The sequence below is a fragment of the Haliotis rufescens genome, unplaced genomic scaffold (genome assembly GCF_023055435.1).
Source record: "Haliotis rufescens isolate VD_foot unplaced genomic scaffold, xgHalRufe1.0.p SCAF_13, whole genome shotgun sequence".
In the NCBI taxonomy this organism is placed as follows: domain Eukaryota; kingdom Metazoa; phylum Mollusca; class Gastropoda; order Lepetellida; family Haliotidae; genus Haliotis; species Haliotis rufescens.
In genome coordinates, this window is record NW_025963813.1 from 34,436,274 (window position 1) to 34,461,390 (window position 25,117).

The window sequence follows — 25,117 nt, forward strand, 5'->3', positions numbered from 1 at the left end:
GTGGGCTAGCTGGCCGTGTCCTCGCATGCCAACAATTTCAATGACTTTCGCATTTATAGAAAAAGTACTCAAATGATCAACACCGGGAAATCAAAACACATATGAACTTCATCCCTTAAAACCAATGACATGCGATTCTATTCTTAATTACTGACATCGAAACAAGATCACTTTTTGTGTTGCTTTGATTGTCAAGGTGTATCAATTGACTTATTTATCTTCAATTCCTCAGGAAAAGCTTCCTGGTGCGTCCGAAACATATTCGTCGGTCTCTGTATAAAAAACTTCTGAGCCATCGTGTTTGCGAATTCATGATGCATACTGATGCAACAAGCATGGGTTGCTGAAGATCGTTGCCACGTTGGCCACCGTCTGGTTCAGACTTGAATGGGTGATGGTCGATATTTGTCGAATTCCGTCACGAGTTATTGTAATATTCGTTGTCAGATTTATCAGAATGTTTTTAAGCTTCAAATCTCAATCAAAATATTTTTTTCAAAAATGTAAATGTGCATTGTAGTACTTTTTGTAATACTATAGAATACTTTTTCATGACTGACGCTGAATATACAATTAATATAACTGGTGCTATAGCACGGTCGGCAAAATGGACAAAGGTGTGTCGCAAATATCAACATCATCACAGCTACGTTATATATTATGAGATGTATCCTGCCATGTATTATGTTGGTATTTCTATAACGAATAAGGTATATACCCATTTAACTAATGTATTAAGATACAAGACTGATTGATCTCTTCAACTTTCGTTTGTATGGTATCGCTGAATGGGATAATGAGAGCACAGAACATTCATTCAATGAAAAGGACATTTCATGCATATCTGACTGAAGTGATGGCGTCGCTGAGTCGTGATGTTTTCATGCACTATACTATATTAAATTCTCGGTTCAAAGGATTTCTGATTCTCCGCAGAAAGGCCACTCGGCATACATTAGGAAGTTTTTAATGACATTAACGTTCACATTTTCCTTCACAAGATATGAACACGTTGTCTCAGAAGTAGCAAAACACTATATGGAGTTATGCCCCTTCGTCAAATTTGTTAATCGTAGGTTTTGATGATACGTCATGATGTAATTGACATCCTTTTCAATGTGGTAAAACTCATTCAATCACAGTACATAATGACGTACTAAAAATCAGATTCGACGTTCAATAATAAGAACATACACAACGAAACTTGATTACTCACAGCAAGGTGAAAGTCAGTTAATATCCCCAGCAATAATTTTATGGTCTTGTATTTTGACAGAGGTAACACATAACAAACTATTGGATGTAAGACATAGAGGACGTCATAAAGGCGCCTTATAATATGACAGCATGAGACCTACAATGATCCTAGTTTTAATACTTATAAAACCAAATGAATAATGTAGCACAATTAGGGCTTTTAATAAAAAAATGAATAATTGATTACTTTCAAACATTCCCAGTCCACCCTAAGAATTTCCTTCTCAGCGTCATTGCCATTCGTATTTCAAGTGACACCACATGTGTAATAGTGTAAATCACAATCATTTCACTCCTGAAAGAATACGATCCCAACGGGACACTGAAATATAAATTCCATGTCAGCTAACGTTTGTATCTCTATACATAAAACCTCGTTTACCTGAAGTACCCACAAGGTTATATCCAACTTTCAACGGTCTGAAAATAATCGAGTATGGACCAGGCAATCGTGTGATTGACATCATGAGCATAGATCAACGTAATTGGGATACGATGACATGCATCAACCAAGTCAGCGAGTATGACCACCCGATCCCGTTAGTCGCCTCTTACGACAAGCATAGTCGCCTGTTACGGCAAGAATGGGTTACTGAAAACCAACTATCCCCGAATCTTCGTAGGTTTATGTAACCCATACAAGTTAATGCCAAATGATGATGTTTTGTTGTGAGCACCTTAAATAGGATTTTCTTTAACTCCAGACATTTAGAGGAAATAATTTTAACACCCTTCACTATTTAAACAATCAACAACCTTTCAGTGCTGGAGGATGTTACTCATCTATGTATTCCAGTAACGTCATGGTTAGACAGATCCTCAATGTGTGATTCACTTACTCCAAGAAAACAGAAAAAAAAATTGAAATCATGTACAATAAACTACCCTGTTTATGTATGTTATACATGCTGGTTTAAATATATAAACACTTCATTTCCTTTTACGTGGATCCGTTTAGGGAGATATATAGTGTTCAAAAGCTTTTCCTAACCTCAGTGTAAAGCATTGTATGTTTGAAGACCACTTCTCTTTCAAACAACCCGTCTATTGGTTGTTTTTGTTCAGTCAGCACGCGAAAAGACCTTATCTATAAAGACGATTCATTTAAGCGTAAAAGTTTTCATGGTAAATTTACATTTTTTCGTGTGACCGACACACCTTCTATCATACAAAACCAACATTCCATAAATGATGATAACTTGTTATCTGGTTTCTCTGAATGTAGGGATTCCGGTGTTAGAATATGTCCCAAGCAACTTTAGTTCTCGGTAGGAGTGAAGCATTCAAAACCAACATTTCTGATTCTGTGTCTCACAATGAATTAAAGCGACAAGTTTCCGAATGTAATCAAGCGTCAACACAATGCTGTGCACATTCCCGAGGAACTCAAATGAATGGGTTAATCAACACAACTAAACAGGCTCTGGGATTGACATGCACAATGCGTTACCTCAAATAATGTTGAAGCATATTGACTTATTCAGATAAAATGTAAGCATACACAAAGTTTACTGTGCCAGTATTTAATGGATAACATGCGGTAAAGTGTAAGTCAGTTAATGTGCCATAACATAAACATAAATTTTGATCCACGTCACGAAACTAAAAATAAGTCCATGTCACACAAAATCAATGATTTCAGAACACAGACTACCGTTACATCACTGACGTTACAGATACCCAAGCGTCCAGGATATTTTTTTCCCCAAAAGGTAATGCTTTATTTCATAAGTAACTCAACTCAATGGGCGATCTTTTTGTTCCAAAGGGCAATAACTCTCCTTTTGAAATGATATAAGCGACGGTCCAAACTGTCGCTTCCGGTCTGGTTCCCGGATCAATGCGCTACGAAAACTACTGACACGTAGAGACGGAGCCAAGCTAAAGAGTTATCCTGTTGCACCTTCGTTCAAAAACGGTCGTTTACAGCTGAATACTTTTAACAAGCACATATTTTGTAGTGATTATTAGTTTATATTATCAACATTTGTTGAGTCTATTAAGCACTCAGTTACTCAGTTGCAATAAACATACCAGTCATCATACTTTGAAATTAGAGATTTACACATATTATTCTGTCCCTTATAACATGTGTCTCACCATTAAGTGCTCTGGGTCATCACAGGTATTAATTCATTGATCCATCATTTCTTACAGAATTCTGATATTCATGCTCTTAAAATAGTAGTTAATTACAGAGATGTGTCTCAACAAACAACAAATCATACTGACTACCCCGCAAAATGGGTATGATGCCTAAATAGATCTAAATCATAGTTTTATCTTCTTGTTTTAGTAACATTATATTTTTTTTAATGTTGACAAATTATTTATCATACAAACCCACACACTATCCTGCTGTATCTAAGTATCCTGATTTTCACTCAACAGTACTTCAAGACACCTGTAGTATAAAGTATATATTGTAGATATTATCATCATATAGGAAATATGAATTTTATATGAAAATATGAATATGAAGGTTTATCATCAAATCTTCTGATGGTTAAATAAATGCAAATTGAACCCCACAGTAATTCCATGTAGATAAATGGATTTATTTATGTTATTTGTTCTTGCATATAACAGATACTTACATACGTTACAGTCAGTGTCTATAATCAGGCCCAATATGTATTTTGACTGAAAATATCAGTCAATATGCATATTGACTGATTCACTCAGGTAAGGTATATTTTTTCTTAAATTTCCATTAATTTATTATTGCCTGAAAAATAGGACCGGATTTTAGACAGACTGGCTGAAATGTATAAGACTGCATAATTTAATCTCCTCAATTTAATTTGGATCTATTTTGATCTTATCAAGATCAAAGTAACTTATGTAAGAAATTAAAAATGTTTTCACAATGAATTGATTGATTCTCTAAACCTAAAAGAGTCCCATTACTAGTACACATGCACAAGTGTGTCAAGATATTAAATAAAATAATAGTCATTGTGCAATGCAGATATATTTTGGTGTGAAGAGAAAAAAGAAAAACATTAATAATTTGTTTCTGTTGGAATTTGAAACAGTTTAGAACAAGGAAACATAAAAAGCAAGGCCTAATGAAGTTAAGAATCAGCTTTATCTGTGTCTCAATCGTATGATTATTGTCAATGCAACCTGGATGTAGACACTGCATTGTTAATACAATCAACATTATAGAGATTGGCAATTAGTATGAATATATTGTTTTATTTTATAAAAAATGTAATTGGTACAAATACTCTTGAATGTGTATTTTAGCTACTATATAGGGTCCTCTGTGTCTGAATTTTTTTTTTCTACTTTGTAAAATTAAAAAAAGGCCAAAATAATATATATATTTCATTGATCATATTGAAATATAATCATGGTAGTATTTGGCAACAAACAGCTACCATTCATATACATAAAATCCGTATACAACATGCACCAATTAACCCTTAAATATCAAAACAGATTTCAGTGATTTCTATTTCTTTTATTTTGAACATTGTATCATGATATCTAGTTGATGACGTAATTTTACAGTGCCTGTTACTCTTACAATTTCTTGAGAACATTTCTCATTGCTCTCAGTTATATATCTGACAAATACTTACATGTGTTGCTGTCAATATTAAAAACATTGAGGCTACGGGCAACGTTGCATGAGACCTTCACATTTCGCGTAACGTATCGCCTCACAGTTGTACATACTGAAATGCATGCATATGATGTAGCCTGCTCGGCGATGCTACAACATAGATATAGGAACGTATACAAATTCTACTTAATTTTCATATCTATATATCAAGGGCAACACTTTCAGTACCGATTGCAAAACATCAACAAAGCAACCTGGGATGAACGATCAGCTGATCTCACCGCATCGCTTCGAACGCCTATCTAGTGGTTAACTATACAATTTAATCAGTCGTGGTCATCCCTGATGTATCATTAAATCAAGGAACATTTATTTCCGGACATGGCAATAGATAAATCATTGTTTAGACGAAAAGATATGCTGTCCACACACAAGCGTGACCGTTGCCGACAGAGGTGAAGATTATACTAGTTAACTGTCTATAGGCGTCATAGTAACATGTAGTGCTCGTATTGCGCATACCACATGCGCCGTCAGGTTAAGGTTGGACCGTCCGGGTCAGCGCACCTAGCGGGTTAGTGAAGGGAAGATAAATTGAAAAAGATCGCCCATTAAATAAGAAGACCTTTATGAAGGAGTTGAAAGAGAGTACAATTTAAGGATATATCAGAACCGATGTGGTTTTGATTGACATATAGTTTTGAATGTTTGAATAATCGACAGCTTATTCCAAAGCGGACACTAATTGTTAACTTTCGTTTGTAATGTCATTAGGGTATGCAGGTCGGCATTTTGATTAGTAATTTGTTTATAGATTATTTATTTCCATACTATAAACAATCTGTATTTACTCTTATTGAAGAACATGTAACTTCAACATTATCGGCACAACAATGTTATGAGCTCGATACATGTTAGGTGCCACAGTGTTGGACATATAAATCATCTTCTGCAGGTCAAATCTACTTCGGAATAACCAGGTGTTAGTACAGTCTGTAAATGGTGTACCACTGTGGTTATAATGTGTATATATGTTCTGTTTGATTACAGGTTGAACAATGGAAACATTTAAAGTGACAGGGGTAGACGGAAATGCAAAAGTGGAAAACTCAACAGCGGTTGGGATTCAAAACAGTGGCGGAGAACTTCCATCACAGATAGGTATACATTGTTTCTATATCTGTAATTTTGTTCTCACTTTTTCAATTATGGCAATTGTTTATTCATATTTACGCTTCACATGAGCACTTTAATTCTTCGTTCGTTCGTTTGTTGTTCAACGCCGCACTCAGCAATATTCCAGCTATATGGACTGTCAAAAATCGAACCAGACAATCAAGTTATTGGCATTATAAGCATCGATTCACTAAATTGGGATACGACGATATGAATCAACCAAGTCAGCGAGCCTGTCCACCCGATCCCATTAGTCACTTGTAGTGAATTATATATGTTGGTAATACTATGTGTTGGGCTACTGAATTATATCATCTTCAAATGTGTGATGTTGTCATTGATAGAATGCACACATTTAAAAAGAAGAAACAAGGAACCCATTCTGTCTCAGCCAGCTGCCATACTTAAATAGTTTGTAGGTGTTCCTATTATCAAGGCTTCAGATAGCATAACAATATATGTAGTGGTCTTTACATTACTGTATGATCAAAGGTTTTGGAACAAGTGACATATCATATCATAGCACGTTTATTTGAGATTATCAATAATATTCACATTTTCCTTTATTAGGTTGTGCGTATATTCATGAGAAATGTTTAATATATTCACCAGATATAAGCAACATGGAAGTGACGAGTGTCAAGGGTAATGCCGAGGTACGCAATTCTGTCGTTACCGGCATTAATAACCGCCAAATGGGATCAATTGGTGAGTTTATGGATTCACGAAAACACATCCTACAATAAAAGGCTAATATGGTTGATCGTTCATCGATCACATATATCTAATGAAATAAAAAAACGTTATTCATTTTGATATTGAATTTGACAATTTACTCAATCGGTTTTCTATCTCCACACGTTGATCTAACTATCGACATCAGTTACGTTTCATTCCAGAAAATAGACAGCAAACATACAATATTGGAAATGCCCATGGCTTATGTGCCATGTACAAAGGGGAAAGGGTAATCCCGTCAATTAGGCGGACGAACCCTAAAAGTATTTATTAATATTAAAATGAGCAATATCGGAAAAATGAATATGCATATAATATCTGGCAATAAACACCAAGATCACCTTCTACAAAAATAAGTTTTAAAAGCCGGTTGATATTCGTTTGCGTATTTGACGATTATTTAACTTGCAAAAGTAAAAATCTTTTTCCTATACTCAGACGTTCCTGCGCCTTGCGCTTTCCTAATTATTTTGACTAATATTATTACCGTTCTCATTGTATTAGTAAATGGAAAATGCGAGCCGATCAAGTACGTACCATACATTTAAGCGACATTGTACGATTCCGAACCTATCACGAGACTGTGTTTATGAATCATTGTCAAATAGTGGTGACATTAAATCTAGGAAACATTACGCGAAGTCGCGCATGCACAGAACGGAACATTTGGACAAGGCATTAACCAATCCGCATGCGCAGAACGATTGATTTCAGTACTTCAGTCAAACTCGGGCCTGTAATCTAACATGGGAGAACTGAACAATGAAATCTGAAAAGTAGAAATACCGGTAGACGCTGTTGCTTGATTGACAATGTCAATCAAGAAAGGGAGGAGCTTGATAATATCGTTCTCTCCCAGGTAATTCCGATGTCAAATAACGACGTTATGCGGATGGAAAAACGATGGTTTGTAAACGTCCAATTAACGGAATCGTGACCACTGTCGCCGCTGGGTGAATATATATAACTATCACTGTCACCAATGTATTTTTGTTTTAGACACTTACGACTGCCATCCTAATATTTAATGTCACTGAATATTGTACTATCATCGCGTAAATGCAGTGCAGTAATTTGTGTTGATTGGTAAAGCTGGTCAATTCTGTAATGCATTTGTTGATTGTATAGGTCAATTATACGACGGTTGTTATTTGGTCACACAGGTTTCTCGATTAACATATTGTTTCTATTTTCGAATAGACGCATAACATTTACAAAATTGGCGTAAAGTGCGTTCTAGTTAATACAGTGCAATTCAGTAGCAACTGTGTAATAGACAGCACAATTGCTCCACTAACTCCGCCCTCCGGAAATAGGGCCATGAATATATTCATGTCAATATAAAATGCTTCGTAGGTGACAGAGAGGTCACAACGCGAAGCGTCTAGCAGGCACAAGGTAGGTTCGTTTCGTTGTCACGTAGGTCCCTTTTGTTGTGTAGCATTCGAGCGAATTTAACTAAATAAGTGATTTAGATATAAAAAGAAGAAGACATTAAGTGTCTTTCATTGGTCTACAGTCACCATGCACACATATTTTCGTAATTCACTTTTGCGATTATTATCTAGTTTGTCAACAGAACAATTCATTTAGCAAATGAAAAGTCATGATCGGACACGCTCGAGAATTTGTGAAGATATCGTTGTCATCAATTTTTTTTGTCTGAAACTTATCCAACAGCTTTGATATAATAAGAAACTATATGAATTCCGCTTGTGTGTAGCCATCATGTAGACATATGGTCGTAGCCCAGTATGTGTATTTCCTATCCCGTTTGTCAAAAGCGCAATACAGTTCGACAATGAAACGCCATGATAGAAACATGTTGAAATGTTGTCGCCTGTTCTTTACTTGTGAAGTTATGTTGCTCATCATGTCTGTTTATCCTTGTTTATTCAGATTACAAAATGTCAAAGTATGATATAAAAGTCACGGGAGTTGCAGGCGGCACGGTGGAAAGCGCCAATGTTGGTGGTGTTGTCCACGGCGGGATGGGCAATACCAGCACTACCACCCATAACCAAGGTAGTCAACTCACACAGTATTCACGATTTTTATGATAGCTTTAAGTGTATTGTGTTTATATGGATTTGGTCTTTTCATTTAAATGAATTTTGAAATTATTAGCTCACCGGATCCAAAGGACCAAGGTGATCTTATGCCATACTGTGGCGTCCTCCGTCCGTCCGTCGTCCGTACGTCAAGGATTTTTTTCAAACTACTTCTTCTTCTGAACCACCAATTCGAAATTAACGAAATTTGACTATAAGCATCCCTAAGTGTTGGGGATGACCAATTGTACAAATAGTAGCGCTGACCCCCCAGGGGACTGAGGACCGGGGCAAAATAGGGGTAATTTGGCTATATTGCTTTTAACGACAACTTCTCTGGATCTAAGAGATAGATATCAACCATATTTTGTTGGAAGCATTCTCGGGTGGTGAGGATTCAAAATTGTGCAAATGGTAGGGCTGACCCCACAAGGGTTTGAGGGCGGGGCGAAATAGGGGTAATTTTGTTATATTGCGTTAAACAACTTCTTCTCCGGAACTTGAAATATCGTTGGAATATCGCTGAGTAACAAACGATCAAAAAATAATAATAATAAATCGGGAATACAAAATATTTTTGTCAAAGGTGCTTTAAAGAACGATTCGTCTAAAATATATTGCTATTCGTACTCGGAATATACATCTCTGCTAAAACATATTATAAGAGTCCATTGTACGATTCAGCTAAGTCATAAGCATGTGTTTATGAATCAAAACTTGGCCAATGCAAGTATTTAAAATACTTGTACAAGTTCCGTCCCAATGTTGTAATAATGCATTTTACGTCCTTTAATTTCAGGTGATCAGAACATCACAAACCAAGGAACTATCGGGAATATCGCCACAGGTGACAACAACAGCGGGAATATGTCTGCTACAGTAGGTGACCAAAGTGGAGATGGTGACGCTAAGGTGAGGGGTAGGCTTAAGGTTCTACTACACTAAATCAGAACTGCTTGTGACAGTGCGGTTTTCGTAGGGAGCCTTCAGTACAGATCAAGAGACATATGCAGGCTGTGATTGGATGATATTGTGTAAGATTTTTATGTCTTTTAAATGCACATCCATCCAGTAATTAAAACTGCCCATATTTTTCAATATTTGGTGCTGACTTTTTGAACAAGATGACTTGTGCTTTATGTGAGCACAGATATTTTCAAGCAGGTGATATTTGGTGCGGAACTGGGGTTGGTGTGTTCAGCTTCCTGTACTCGGAAAAGGAGCTGGGTAAACTAGCCAAAATTTGTGTTTTTATTGCAGCTTTAAGGCCAGACTGTGCACATATGTAAATGTTATGGCTGTTGAATGCCTAGTTGTTTTTTAAAAAGCTATAACGTTACTATAGAAGTCTATGGGAAAACATTTGGTTGTGTGTAACCTGTAGGGTAAGTGCATATTTCAGCATTTCCTAATTTATATGTTTTTCTGTATATCTATTGCCATGGAGACCTTTTGGGATAATTGTAGAGGCAAATTTGAACGCAAAATGGGTGAAGCGAGTGGGAAATGGGGTTGTAAGGAATGGTTGGGCTGCCGTGATAAGCAGGGCTATGGTCGTTGCTTCTTTTTGTGGCCGTCAAAGGCGCGGACAGAGGAGAGAGCTCACAGAATAGCCCTCTGCATTGTGCATAAATGCCTTCCAGATGGTTTTAGCAACACTGACAACTTTGGCAACAAAGTTGAAGTGAGCCATCTCTGTCATAACGCCTCTTGTGTGAATGTTGAGCATTTGAAAGTAGAGTCCCATGAAATTAACATGGAGAGACTTCACTGTCGACAACAGGGCTTGTGCACCAAAAGTCATAAACCCTACTGTTTGGTGTAAGTTATGTATCTGATCATTACATCTTTCTGTTTGGGGCAATTTTTAAGATGGATTATCCTATTTTGGGTGTAAATTTCTCAAATATGCATTTCTTTTCAATAACATGTCTTTCGAATAATGAACTTTTCTACAATGATGGAGTTTGAATAGTTCTAACTTTTTCCTTGCACGGCGGTCCTTACTTTTCTGTGATTTCTTGTATGTTTTAGCTTTAAGTACTTTATTATGACTTTTGCTTATCTCATCATCTATTTTTCCTTTTGCAGTGACAGCACAGCCAAGCCCTGATCGAAGATTGCGAATTGACTTTACCGGACTCTGGCAGTTGACGCTATGAACAGCACTGTGAGCTCTACCTTGGAAGTTACGCGCAAAGGTGGTATCGCGAGGTAATGACCGGCGCAATGCCTTGTTTGTTGCCTCACACTTTTGACTATTGAGGTTGAATTGCGTCTTTTCGATCATGTTCGGGCCGAGACGAAAATCAGTGCATTTTCTCAAATTTTGAAAGTTAGTTTCATTGTTTCCAATTTTGAAGTTTTTATCTAAATATTTACTTTGCAATAACCAATTTTTCTTCTCCCCCTTGCAAACAAATGACTGCCTTCTACATTTTCTGTGATCACCCATGTAACAGTTTGCAATAGCATCAGAAGTACATGAAAGAGATGTCTTCAACTTTGTCAGGTTACCTGCATGACTTGAGTAAGCAGCTGAGAACTCAGCTGCACATCTGGATGCACAGTCTAAAGAAAATGTATTTGCCAAACTTTGTTTGTCTTTTTTGGTTCTAGCAGGCATCATATCCACAACAAATTTAGAATTTTTAATAAACTTTCTATGGCTGGCCGAGAGATGCCGTGTATCGAGAAAAGTTTGTGGGGAAACATCCATATCACCTGCTTCATACATTTCAGAGAGAGCTGTGTGAGCTGCACTGTCAGCATCTGTTGTCAAAAATTCTACCTCAATTTGATCTTTCTTTAAGTCCCTGAAACACTCTGCAGCTAACTGTTTTTCATTACCAATTGATTCTGACATGTGCAAATCAGATGTGCAGTCTGGGTTGTTGACACAAGAAATGTTGTCAACTAAACTGTGCTTTGAACAGAGCTTTGATTTTGTGTTTAAAGCCAAAATTTGATGATCACTAGTTTGGTTCTCAGTGGCCACATAGGTTACCTGAGTGGCTGGCTGAAAAGGGGTTTTCCCAACACCTGAACAAAGTGGATTGTTGTACATTGCATCAGTTGATAAACTAATGTTATTTAAATTTGTTCCCCTGTATTTATTTATTTCCCTTATTTCCACCCTCCTGGCTCTCATATCCTTTGTGTTCTGAGATTTTATATTATCACAAACTCTGTTCGCAGCTTTCTGCATCCCTGAATGGGATGGTGGAGGTATATCGGCACTCATGCACAGGACACGGAAACTCTCACTTCCAATGGGACATTTTGAGAGGCCTATCTGAAGTCCAGTATTGGCAGTGGAAGATCGACGTCCCCTTCTCATTCCACTACCCTCTACCTCCTTGTACAGTTTATGGTACTCTGACAGGTATGTACAGTCAGTGCATTTAAGTCTCTCTATCCAGTTAAGTCCCCACTGCTGTTCATTGTCTATGTCCATGACAATGTCCCCCTTACACATAGGCGAAGTCTTGGCGTGCTGGCGGAATGCCTCATTGTACAGTTTGTCAGTCTCTCCAACATGCAACAGGTGGTAAACATCAGCAGCAGTCCTGCAGATTAAAGAAAACCCATTGACTACTTTGAAAACTTCTAAATAAGCCTTTTAAGTATGTGATAGTGTTCGACATTTCTGAATTATCTCCCCTGGCAGATCAAATGCATATTCTATTTCTATCCCCCTCAAGCCCTTAATTAGGGTGTAACAACACTGTTTTTTATATGGTATTGAACAAACCACTCATATATGTATGAGAATTTGATCCCTTGCTGTACCTAATAACTGAAAACTGTCCATTATATTAAACTTTTATTAAGTGATCTCGTTAAAGGACAAATACTTGAACTTGGTAAGTTTATCCACCCATATCATTTAGCAGTGAGCATCTTGTATTCCCTACAAGTATTTCAAAGTCTAGGCCAAAGGAATAAATAGTTTAAAGTGTTATTACCTTTCACTTTTTGTTTTCAGGGAACTCTTATCCTCCTCAGGGGTGTTTTCCTTCCTTGGCCTTAACAGACGGTACGGTTCACTTGTCAGTGTTTGAACTTGCTGGACACCAGCCACCCCTACACTGCACACTTTCTTGTGGAGCTCAGTTGTCAACCTGACAGTTTTTGGCACTTTAAAGTTGCTTTGCTTTTCACTGGTGAATTTTTTGCCTGAATTCCAAGCTTTATGTCCCATTCTAAAAGATGTTATCGAATTCCTTCGATGTCTCCCCATGTTTCAAGAGTAGGTTCAAGATGTTGACACTATGAATTTTTCTTTGGAATGAAAGCATCAACATTGGTTCTTGACCTCCCATAGTTAAAATACCAAATATGGACCTGTCATTTATATATTGGCCTATGTAAACAAGGCAGGGGTACCAGTTCCAGCAAGCTCACTGAGTCCAGCTTCTTTTATGACTTAAGCTTATTAGTGTCACAACCAAATTCCATGTTATGTACCAGACTTTGCTATCCTCAGTTGTTATCAGCAAAGGTCAGCAAACAACTCACCATTAATAAATTAAAAATATGAAAGCCTAATTTGCTTTGAATTTCCAAGTATTGTCTATCATACGGGGTCGAAAAGATACTTTTGGGGGGATATGTTCGAAGCAGCGTCTGGCAACCATGGAATTGACCTGTGAACCCATCCTTGTGTGAAACAAGAATAAACAATAAAGGCCTGTGTACTGTCATAGAAAGTTCTTTATTAAAACAGAAGTTCATTTTGTAATCAGTTGACAAAATCTAAATAATTTAACCCTCACAGCTCTTTTGGTACATCAGATATGTGTATATGGGTGTCATATAGACCTGTCAGATAGGAAAAAGTATTGAACTTGAAACAATTTCCATTTGTTTCCAAGAAGCTACATCTATTTACAATGAATACATCACAAATTTGACAAGTGCAGTTTTAGACAGTTGTGTCTACAGGTTCTACTACACTAAATCAGAACTGCTTGTGACAGTGCGGTTTTCGTAGGGAGCCTTCAGTACAGATCAAGAGACATATGCAGGCTGTGATTGGATGATATTGTGTAAGATTTTTATGTCTTTTAAATGCACATCCATCCAGTAATTAAAACTGCCCATATTTTTCAATATTTGGTGCTGACTTTTTGAACAAGATGACTTGTGCTTTATGTGAGCACAGATATTTTCAAGCAGGTGATATTTGGTGCGGAACTGGGGTTGGTGTGTTCAGCTTCCTGTACTCGGAAAAGGAGCTGGGTAAACTAGCCAAAACTTGTGTTTTTATTGCAGCTTTAAGGCCAGACTGTGCACATATGTAAATGTTATGGCTGTTGAATGCCTAGTTGTTTTTTAAAAAGCTATAACGTTACTATAGAAGTCTATGGGAAAACATTTGGTTGTGTGTAACCTTAAGGCTTGTCCAGGATAGATCGCTAAGGTGTAAAAGCTGAAATACAGATAGAAACATTTTGGATATTTTACAATGTTGACGTTATCTAAAATTACATAGTAGCACGGTTGAGTTTATAAACACAAAGTTTTGTAAGATATATACACTTATGTTACTACTGTTGTGGCTGTTCAACAGTGTGCTTGCTAAAATGGTCTGGTATAGATAAGATATTAATGGCTTGTGATGATAACAATTCACCTGTGATAACATTTGTGCTATCTGGAGACATATTGGTAGTTAACATGTTTTGTCTTTAACAGGCCATACAGCAGTGATCCCCAGCAGAAATAATAAACCTTCTAAGGGAGCGCACTTACACAGATGACAAAATTTAGATGTTTGAGTGATGGGCGATTGCTCCAGAGGAACTGAACATTAACAACGGGATAGAAAGAATGAATTGCAAACGTTAACATATCTAAATATTAAATTATGCATTTGCTCTCCCACTCTTGTTGTGCTTTGTTTTTGCATGCAAATCAACACCCTGGGGAATTCATGGCTCACCAGTACCCGACGCTTGTCACAAAATGTGACCTGATTGTGTACTCTCAAACCGCGTGGAGAGTTACTCTGACAAACACTAGTTTGTGCAGACTTGATTATTTAAAGGCCGTCGAGACACATCTCGAGTATTGTAAACTGCGGAGAAAACGTGACAAGTCACTGAAATATTCATTGTCATATTGTCATGTTTGTGCACATATCGTAGGTTATCTTTGATGGGTTTTATTCTGATTTAAGCAAAGTTCAAATCGCTAAAGGAATCGGAAGTACAAGTTGTTACTGACCGAGGATTGTTATCTGATTTATTTGATTTAAACATATCTTATTGCGGAAAGTCAAATTGGTTATATTAGGCACAAGTGACACACTTACGAGGCCTTCTCCTATATACATTTCTTTACAATGTTATTTGTGTATAATTATAGTGCAGAATAAATGTACAGTGCATAGGAATAATATACAAGTGATGAGAAAATATAATAACGCACAGATATATATATATATATATATATATATATATATATATATATATGTGCAGTATTACACACAAACACATACATTGATACCTACATACACTCACACATACATATACATATGGTAAATGTATAGTTTTCATATATATATTGTAATACAATGGTATATTTGGGAAGGAGATTTAATATATTTGTATAATAACTCAGTAGGTAATAGACTAATAGACATTTTAAATTTATGTGAAGGGCGGGGAATCTAGAATATAACTAAGCTGTGATAATTACATTGAATGCTATTGTTTTACATACCAAAATCTAACTTCAGTAAATGACACGGGCGTATCTTGAGAAACATTACTTTTATTAGAACCACGTCACGAAAGTAAAAATAAGACCATGTCAGACAAAAAAACATTATTTCAAGTATACAGACTACCGTCGTATCGGTTAAGTTGCAAAGAATCAAGCGTCCAAGATATTCTTCTACAAAAGGTAATACTTTATTTCATTATAAACTCAATTAAGTTAACTGAGGAGGCTTTTATTAAAGAATAAATCTAACCGATGTGGTTATGGTTGACATATAGTTTTGAATAAGTAAGGATAAGAATGTATGGATGAACAACTTCTTTACTACAATTAAGAGCGACGTTTCGGTGTAGGTGCTAACACCGTTATCAAGCAAGTAGTATACAGAGTGTGGTTGAACCATGCCCCGGTTGTCTTCCTTCGGTTCGCATGACACGTCAATAAATAGTCCAGTCATATTAAATGTACATTATTCTTTCAGGATTGATTGATCGAATGATTGAGTTTGGTTTGACGCCGCGTATGACGTTTACCACCTTGCTGAACACACGAACAATATAACCAGGATTAATCGGGACTCGAACAATCAGACATGGACATCTGGCACACCTAATGGAAGCAGTTCTGACTGGGCCACCCATAACGAGGGGACATCACTCGTACTCGACCCGCCTTGCTGCATGAAGTCTCATGAAATCTAGCAAAACAAGATTCCCACAAAAGCATTTATAACAGTCGCCTGATTCAATTAAATGTATCGGGGACTTGCTGGTACAAGTTCGTGATTTGATTGAAGATTTGTATTGAACAATATTGATTGGTTGTTGGCTCCAATCACATGGGGAGGGTGTGTGTGCTAAGTTAAGCGATAAGAGAGATGGAGCTGGGGGTTCACTTCCGAAGCGATGCTCTGGGGACAGTTACATATTATTATAATACACATGATTTGATACGCTGAATAATCGATGATTTCATACATGTAGACTCACTAACACCAGAAGTGCATGACGTTTATATTTCATATTTTATATATTCAACGTTGTTCTAATCAATGTCTTACACATATATCAGAAACATAACTATCAAAGACGAAGAGACTAAAGTCGAACAGCTTTTGACTGTGTTCATGTAAACATGTCCTTTTGACTAAAATACGAAAGGACTATATCTAAGTCAACGATACAATATTATCTTCTTTGTATTAATGATAAAACTGTTTTTTGGTCATAAGGTTCCCCGCATATGAAAAACCAAATCAAAAACCAAAACCAAATCTCCTCTAAACTGCTAATTTCGACGAAAGAGATGTACAATCTGTATCTCGAATTTGCTAAGCAATCGATGATTATGAATATTCAAAAAGTACCACGATAACAGTATTATATAAAGGAACAGTAGGCGTGTTACAGTGAACAATGTCGCATGTGTGACGCACTGGGGGCTTTTTCCGAGGAAAGTAAATGGCTCAATCGATACAACTGAACGGGCTCTGGGATAGACATGCACAACACTTTGTGTAGTTTGAATTATAAGTCTGGTTAATCATTGACTTTGACCTGTCTAATGGAGAAACGTATTGACTTATTCAACATGTCAGCACTCGCACAGTGTACCGTGCTCGCCGTCTGTTTAAATCTGTTTAGACAGATAAACTGATTATTCTCTGGCGTTGACGTTTTGTATTTTCTATAATGAGCGTTATATCAATAACATCCTCCTGCACTTGAAGGTTGATGATTGTTAAATAGAGAAGGGGGTGTTAAAATTATTTTCTCTAAATGTATGGAGTTAAAGAAGATCCTATTCAAGTTGCTCACAACAAAACATCATCATTTTACATTAACTTGTATGGGCCACATAAACCTACGAGGATTCGGGGTAGAATTGGTCTCCAGAAAACCCATGCTTGCCGTAACAGGCGACTATGCTTGTCGTAAGAGGCGATTAACGGGATCGGGCGGTCAGGCTCGCTGACTTGGTTTGATGCATTTCATTGATCCCAATTGCATGGATCGATGCCCATGATATCAATCACTGGATTGTCTGGTCCAGACTCGATTATTTACAGACCGCCGTCATATAGCTGGGATATTGCTGCGTTAAACAACAAATACAATTCAATGTTAATATTTAACTGATAACACGCATCAAAGTCTAAGTAATTTAATGCGCCTGGCAATATTTGTATGGTCTTGTATTTTGACATAGGTAACACATAATAAAGGCAACAACCACTTGATGTAAGAGATAGAGGACGTCATTAAGTCGCATAATAACATGGCTGGCTATGCCATATTATAACAATGTGCAAGATACGCCGTTATCATGCTTGGAGTAACATAGGATGCAGGAAGCTTGCATGTTTAGATTTATTTTCTTCAATCCCCCCTAAATGCAATTTCTTAAAATGTCACATCACCCCCAAAGCTTGATGAAAGATGTCAGAGAGTTATGTATGGTATTTGCGCTCTGTGAACCGCAGTTATATCAATGAGAATGCAATGATCATATATTTCACACATGGAAAACGAAAAAATATTAAGCACAATGAGTGTTTTTAGTATTTTGTAAATAATTGTTTACTCTTAAACATTCAACCCTCAAAATTTCCTTTCCAGCGTCATTGTCATTCGTATTTCAATTGCACCTATGACAGCACATGTGCACATGTGTAATGTAACACGTACACCATCATTTCACACATATCGTTTTACCAAGCTGTGTCTTCGAGAACACCTTATGGCATGCATCAGTCGCATTCAGAGCTGCACATAAGTCCTATAATACATACATTACATGTGCTCTAACACTTGACTGACGTTCACACATTTCTCTTCTGACAGTAAACGGTACTGATATGTAAAATCCGCGTCAGCTAACTTTTGTTTCTGCATACCTCAAACCTCGTTTACTTGAACTACCCACACGGTTATAACCAAGTTTAGTCTGCCTGTACACTGTACAGAGATTTGCTATCAATTGTTGACACACCGTGTGATTTGGTTACCTGTCCAGAATGGGAAATTTATCTTATAAAATTTAACCGACCCTAAAGTGAAATACTGTTTTACTTTGTAACCTTGAAACAACCATGATAGCTTCCACGCGTAGCAGCATGTGAATTAGGACGTTTAACATTGAAAATACTCACTATAAAGCTTGCATTCACAGCTCTTTCAGACATCACCGAGGATGAAATTATTGGTCTCCTACAAAATAAGAAGCTAGAGAAACACATTCAACTATTCAAGACACAGGGCATTGATGGGGATTTGTTGTCTCAGCTCAACGAGGATGAACTTAGAGACTTTGGCATTGACGACTCATTTGAAAGGAAGAAAATACTGAATCTGAAGAAATTTCTTCCAAAATAATATATTCGCACAATCTTATCGACAATTTAATGATCATGTGTAATACACTGCCGTGCCGATGCTCTGCATGCCAATATGAATTATCTGATGGCTGCTCACTGTATTAAGAACCACAGACACTCCCATTATCATTTGAACCGTAGTTTTAGCATTGAATAATTTTATCATCCATTATAACATAATAAACATTGAATTTGACAACAGTGTTGTTATATGGAACATGAAAGTTCTTAGAATAAGAAAACAACAACAATAATCTCATCCCCCTTCTACGAATAAGAAAACACCAGTCATCTCATCAAACTTCTCGTTCGTATTCATGGAAAAAAGTACTACTGCAAATTAAGACCGAATAGAAAGTAGAAAATAGAAAGTGAAGTGTATGTTTAGGTGCATAAGTAATGCTATAACTGTGATATGTTATAATAATAACTAGCCTATTATTGGAATTTATCATGCAAAACTGGCTCCCACAGGTGATGTCGAAATCAAGCGATATTTACATTGTAGATATCGCTGCAATGAAATTGCATCACAGTGCTTTGCAGACCATTGTGACGTCATTGGTTACCATGACGTCACAATCAAATGACATCACTAATGGCTCTGCTACTGAAGCTGTTTGCAGTACTTTGTATACTTAAGACACTGCTTATTACTGTCTACAAACTGAAGAACTTGGAAGAATGATGTTGGATGATAAATCAAATCTCACTCTCATGTCTTTTGATATAAAATATATCAACACTCGTTTTCCACTTTCATCAACTTGTGTTGATCAATTTGATTTTGATGAGCGTGTTCCCTATTGGTTTAGTTGTCTGTTTTGTATATGAAAATCACATATTGGAGAAGTTCTTCATCCGTGGTGACACGGATGGCGCCGCGAAATCGCTGTGCAGAGTTGCGTCCCTTGGGCACGCCAGAAACCTATGATTGTTGGTTTGAATCCCGGTTCGCCCCGATTATGTTTCTTGGTTTGTCAGCACCATACCCGTGCTCGTCGGTTTCACCGAAGTGGTAAACGTCTGGGACCTGCATCACTTCGGGCTTTCCTCCCACATTAAGCTGACACGCCGCGATATAACTGGAACACTGTTAAAAGCGGCGTTAAACCCGACTCACTCACTCTCTTCATCCGTGTTCCAAATATTTCGAGTTAACGTGGTCTAAATTGTATTCCACAGTGTGTTGCAAAACGAATACACGCTTTACACTTTTTCCTTTACTTATAAGCAAAAAAATCTCTCTACTGGTACAAAGTAGGCGTTATTCAATATTCTTAACGGATCGGTTTTCTGATTCATCTATCACTTGATTGTCTGGCTTGTTTTCAGGCTGCCGTCGCATGGCTGTGCGGCGTCAGGTAATGAATACTTGCTTGTTGATGCAACTGGCGTGAATGCAACTGGACTTACTTACCCTTTTTGAGAATACCTGGTGTCATCACTGATTTTCATTAGTCATTCATAAAACTGTCACAGCTATTTTGCCCTTACGCCAAGTGGAATCTGCTTCGGTGGATATTCAACACTGGTTATTCTCCTTTGCATTGACATTGTACATTTACATATTCTATGCACATCCTGGTTACTTTCGAAGTTCATATAATACTGGTTAAATAAGATTAAATCAAGGTGAATAAAAGCAACAAAACCCTTTCCATATTCATAAGAAATCTCTGCCACAAGCAGAGTCGATCAAGAATCATATCAATTTGTGTCCAATGTTGAAGATTTGTTGTGAATAACTTTAATAATAACTCCTTTCACTCAACAAGAGTTAGAGAAGCTTTCAATACACCTACACTATTCAGCAGCCTTCAACTACTCAGTGTTGGACAATGTGACTGATTTATTTATACCCTCCACGGTCATAGTGACGGTTTTACAATGGATGAATGCATGTTCTCCTCGGGAAAGACTGAATCAGATCATTGTGAAGGGGACATATAAATATAGTGTTTTAAACCGTCTCATGGCGTTATTTCAGAACCTGCAGGTGAAAACATTTTGTCGAATTTTTGAAACCAGCATTTCTGATTTCAACGACTTAAAACGACAATTTCTGAACCTATATCTACATCATCATATTTTTATGCACCACAATGGTATGCACGTCAAAAAGGTAGCACCATCAAAGACATATGTCTTTTCTGTGTGGATTTTCATTGGTACAAATCGATATTTCTGAATCGAGAAATACGTGCATCAATATATGTTACCCTTAGGGTTATAAAAATTCGATTCTAGAATACCATGTATGTATGTATGACTGCCTCTTTTCACTTTTTAGTCTAGTGTCTTCCAAAAATGTCAGTGTCGAATAACCATCCATATATCGACAGCGAATCGAACGCAATTTGGAATGTATTCAGTGTATGTCAAAACGTTCATTCTATGTGACATCGTAACAAAGCAGTTCAGCAGTCTGACGTCTTTTTTCAGTTGGGCCATCATTACCAGTCGTCGCCCCTTCTACACACCGGGAGTGTTACTCAACAAATACAACTTGTGATAGAGCCACATTTCAGAACAATTTTCATTTGTAGTTCGTAATTCATTATCAAAAACAAATGCAAAAACACAGCAGTGACTTCAAATAGATTTCGTGGAAAGATTTCAGTGTCACTATCTGTCTCGGATTATATACACTTAAAAAACCCAGTTAGGGATCATGAATCTGTTAGGGGACAGTTGGGGTATTCCTAAACAGGTACAACTCGTGATTGAGTCACATTGAACAGGGAAAAGACTTCTCGTTCGATTGGAGGTTTATAATCGCTTATCACTGAAATGATTTTGTAGAAGAAATCAGTGTCACTATCAATCTCTCGTTATGCTGATTTCAAATATGCTCACCACTAATTTGAAATCGTCAACAAAAGGGCATTGATCAGTTTCCTTAAAGTTTCTGTTAGGATTTGGTTTGTTTGTTGTTTAACACCGCACTCAGCGATATTCAAGCTATGTGACGGCTTCTGTTATGAGCACACATGAGATGAACCGACAACATCGATAGCGTTCACACAATAGGTGTACAGTCCGTTCCTAGTCAATACTAAACGTTTGTAATTCAATATCAACCAGTTGGTTGACACAAGGCTCACACACCCTTGCTCTTTTCTGCCTGATATAAGCCTAGATAATCATATGCTTTTTGTCACTTTAGACATGGTGTACGGCAGGGATGACATCAGACTTGAAGTTAGAATTGTTTTTTATTGACACAACTCATGACGTTGCGTCATTTACGGAAGGTATTTTCCAGGAAAGAGGTTATTTGTAGATCCATGTCAATATGTTAATATGTAATGACGGGTAGGTGACAGCGAGGCTCATTGCATGAAGAGCCCTTCAGCAGCAAGGTAGGCTAACTTTCTTGTCTTACACAGATCTGTGTTTTTTTTTAAAGTTTAAACTAATCCAACGGCTTTACGACACTTGGTCGTAGCCCAGTATGTGTATTTCTGATCCAGTTTGTCAAAAGTGCAATAAAGTTCGACAATAAAAAAACCCATGATAGAAGCATGTTGAAATGTTGTCGCCTGTTCTGTACTTGTGAAGTCATATTGCTCATCATGTCTGTTTATCCTTGCTTATTCAGAATACAAAATGTCAAAGTATGATATCAAAGTCACGGGAGTTGCAGGCGGCACGGTGGAAAAGTCCAATGTTGCTGGTGTTGTCCACGGCGGGATGGGCAATAGCGTCACTACCAGCCATAACCAAGGTAGTCAACTCAAAAATGATTCACAATTAATAAAATAGGTTTAAGTGTATTGTGTATTTTTATCACAATGTTGTGTTCATTGAAATATCCATTGAATATGTTTTTCAACAACCCCGGTTCATACCATATATATTGCAGTTTAATGTGATTAAAAAAACATGACATATATTCATTAGGAATTAATTGTTATGGGTATATCGTTATTAACTGATAAAATGAGGAACAAAACATACTGTTTAAGGAGAGCTTTTGTCCGTCAACCATCATTTCGGCATCCGGTTTTCACAATTATTTTCCATTAAACACATGAGCATATGACGGAAGATGGCCATTATCGAATAATAATCATCGGCCTAACTAGATATACCAGTCCGAACAAAAATATTTTCTTCATTGTCATCCTGAATTTTGTGACCGTCAACATGGCCTTGTGATGAGGGATGGGTGCCACAACAGCCGATTTAATGTCTCACAACATATACTTTAGTATTCGTTATCCTCAAGTCGCATTTACGACACGCATTGCTACGTGTTAAGTCAACACAAAGTGAATGCCTCTAAATACAAGCTCTTAAAAGGTTTAGCTCTATTACAGAAGCTGCTATCATGTCGTCACAATGTACATTGAAATCATTTGCTTCGTCGCAATCGGCTGTAGATGAGTCCCAGGACCCTGTCGTCCCCACAATTTAGTCGACTTCTAATGTGTTTTCTGCTGAAAATGTATTCCCATTCATGCTTTGAATATTGAATTATAATAAATAAAAGCAACAGTAAGAATTATCGGCTAAAATACAAAGCTCAATGAACGGTTCCGGGAAGACCATAAGCATGTGTTTATAAATGAAACTTTGGTCAATGCATTCGTTGTAAAATACTAACAAGTATTAAATGTAATTGATATTCAATCCCAATATGTAATAATATGTACATTTTACATTACAGGAAGTCGTCAAATCACAAACCAAGGTAATATAGGTAATATTGCCACAGGTGATAACCACAGCGGGAATATGGCTGCTTCAGTCGGTGACCAACCTAAGGCTGGTGGCAGAAGAGGTAAGGCTTGTCAAGGACGGATCTTATTTGTTTGTTGTTTAACGCCGCACTCAGCATTATTCCAGCTATATGACGGCGGTCTGTAAATAATCGAGTCTGGACCAGACAATCCAGTGATTGACATCATGAGCATCGATCCACGCAATTGGGATGCGATGACATGCATCAACCAAGTCAGCGAGCCTGACTACCCAATCCCGTTAGTCGCCTCTAACGACAACATAGTCGCCTTTTACGACAAGCATTGGTTGCTGAAGGTCTATTCTACCCCGGATCTTCACGGGTCTACAGGACAGATCTCTATTGTATTACAGCCGAAATTCATGTATACATTATTTTGATATTTTACACTGTTGACCTTTTCTCGAATTCAATTGTAACACGTTTGCTTTTATAAACCCATGGTATATAAGATATATATCCTTATGTGATTACTATTGTGGGTATTCAACGGTGTGTTTGTCAAAATAGTTTGTTTTAAAATTTTTAGGTAAATGGTTTCTAATGAATATAATGTACTCATGATAATACTTGTGACATCGAGAGACATATCTGTAATCGACATCATTCACCTTCAACAGATCCTAAAGCACTCACCCCAGGAGAACTGATAAACCATCTAAGGGAGCGCCACTGCACTGAGGACACAATTAAGAGTTTTGAGACACAAAAGGTTGACGGGCGATTGTTCATGGACCTAGATGATGAACTTCTTGGCGAACTGGGGATTAACAGCAAGATAGAACAAAGGAAGCTCAAGTGTTTAAAGGAAGACCTCATTCAGTGAACTGGATTTACATTACCAAAGAAGCAAGTGAATAACTGTGTTCGCCTTCTCGCTGTGGATACACTTCGCAGTGAATAGGAAGGTTTGCAAACATTAGTCCTCAAGAAATATAAAATAAGCCAATTTCGTTTAGTAAATTGTATTTTGTACTATTCAAATATTAAATAATACACTTGCATTTCTGCTGCTGTTTTGTGTTTGTTTTTCAATGCAAATGAGCCATCGGGAGATTACAACGTGTGGGCTAGCTGGCCGTGACCTCGCATGCCAACAATTTGAATGACTTTCGCATTTATAAAGTACTCAAATGATCAACACCGGGAAGTCAAAACACATATGAACTTCATCCCTTAAAACCAATGGAATGCGATTCTATTCTTATTTGCTAACAAAATCCCTTTTTGTGTTGCTTTGATTGTTTAGGTGTATCAATTGACCCATTTATCTTCAATTCCTCAGGAAAAGCTTCCTAGTGCGTCCGAAACATATTGTCTCTGTATAAAAAGGCCATCGTGTTTGCGAATTCAAGATGCATATACTGATACAAGCATGGGTTGCTGAAGGTTGTTGCCACGTTGGCCACCGTCTGGTTCAGACTTGAATGGGTGATGGTCGATATTGGACGAATTCCGTCACGAGT

At 37.2% G+C, this 25,117-nt stretch overlaps 1 protein-coding gene across 3 annotated transcripts in view; it reads left to right on the forward strand.

The window, feature by feature from the left end:
* Positions 1 to 24,659, forward strand: part of LOC125371694 — a 50,241-nt gene extending 25,582 nt beyond the window's left edge. For 2 of the 3 annotated variants that reach the window (XM_048394453.1, XM_048394455.1), the window contains exon 11: positions 24,272 to 24,659. The gene's annotated coding sequence lies outside the window, so the exon portion shown is untranslated. Of the gene's footprint in view, positions 1 to 23,576; positions 23,691 to 24,271 lie in introns of all 3 variants that reach the window. The other variant, XM_048394452.1, reaches the window with a different exon arrangement.
* Positions 24,660 to 25,117: the final 458 nt, after the last annotated feature.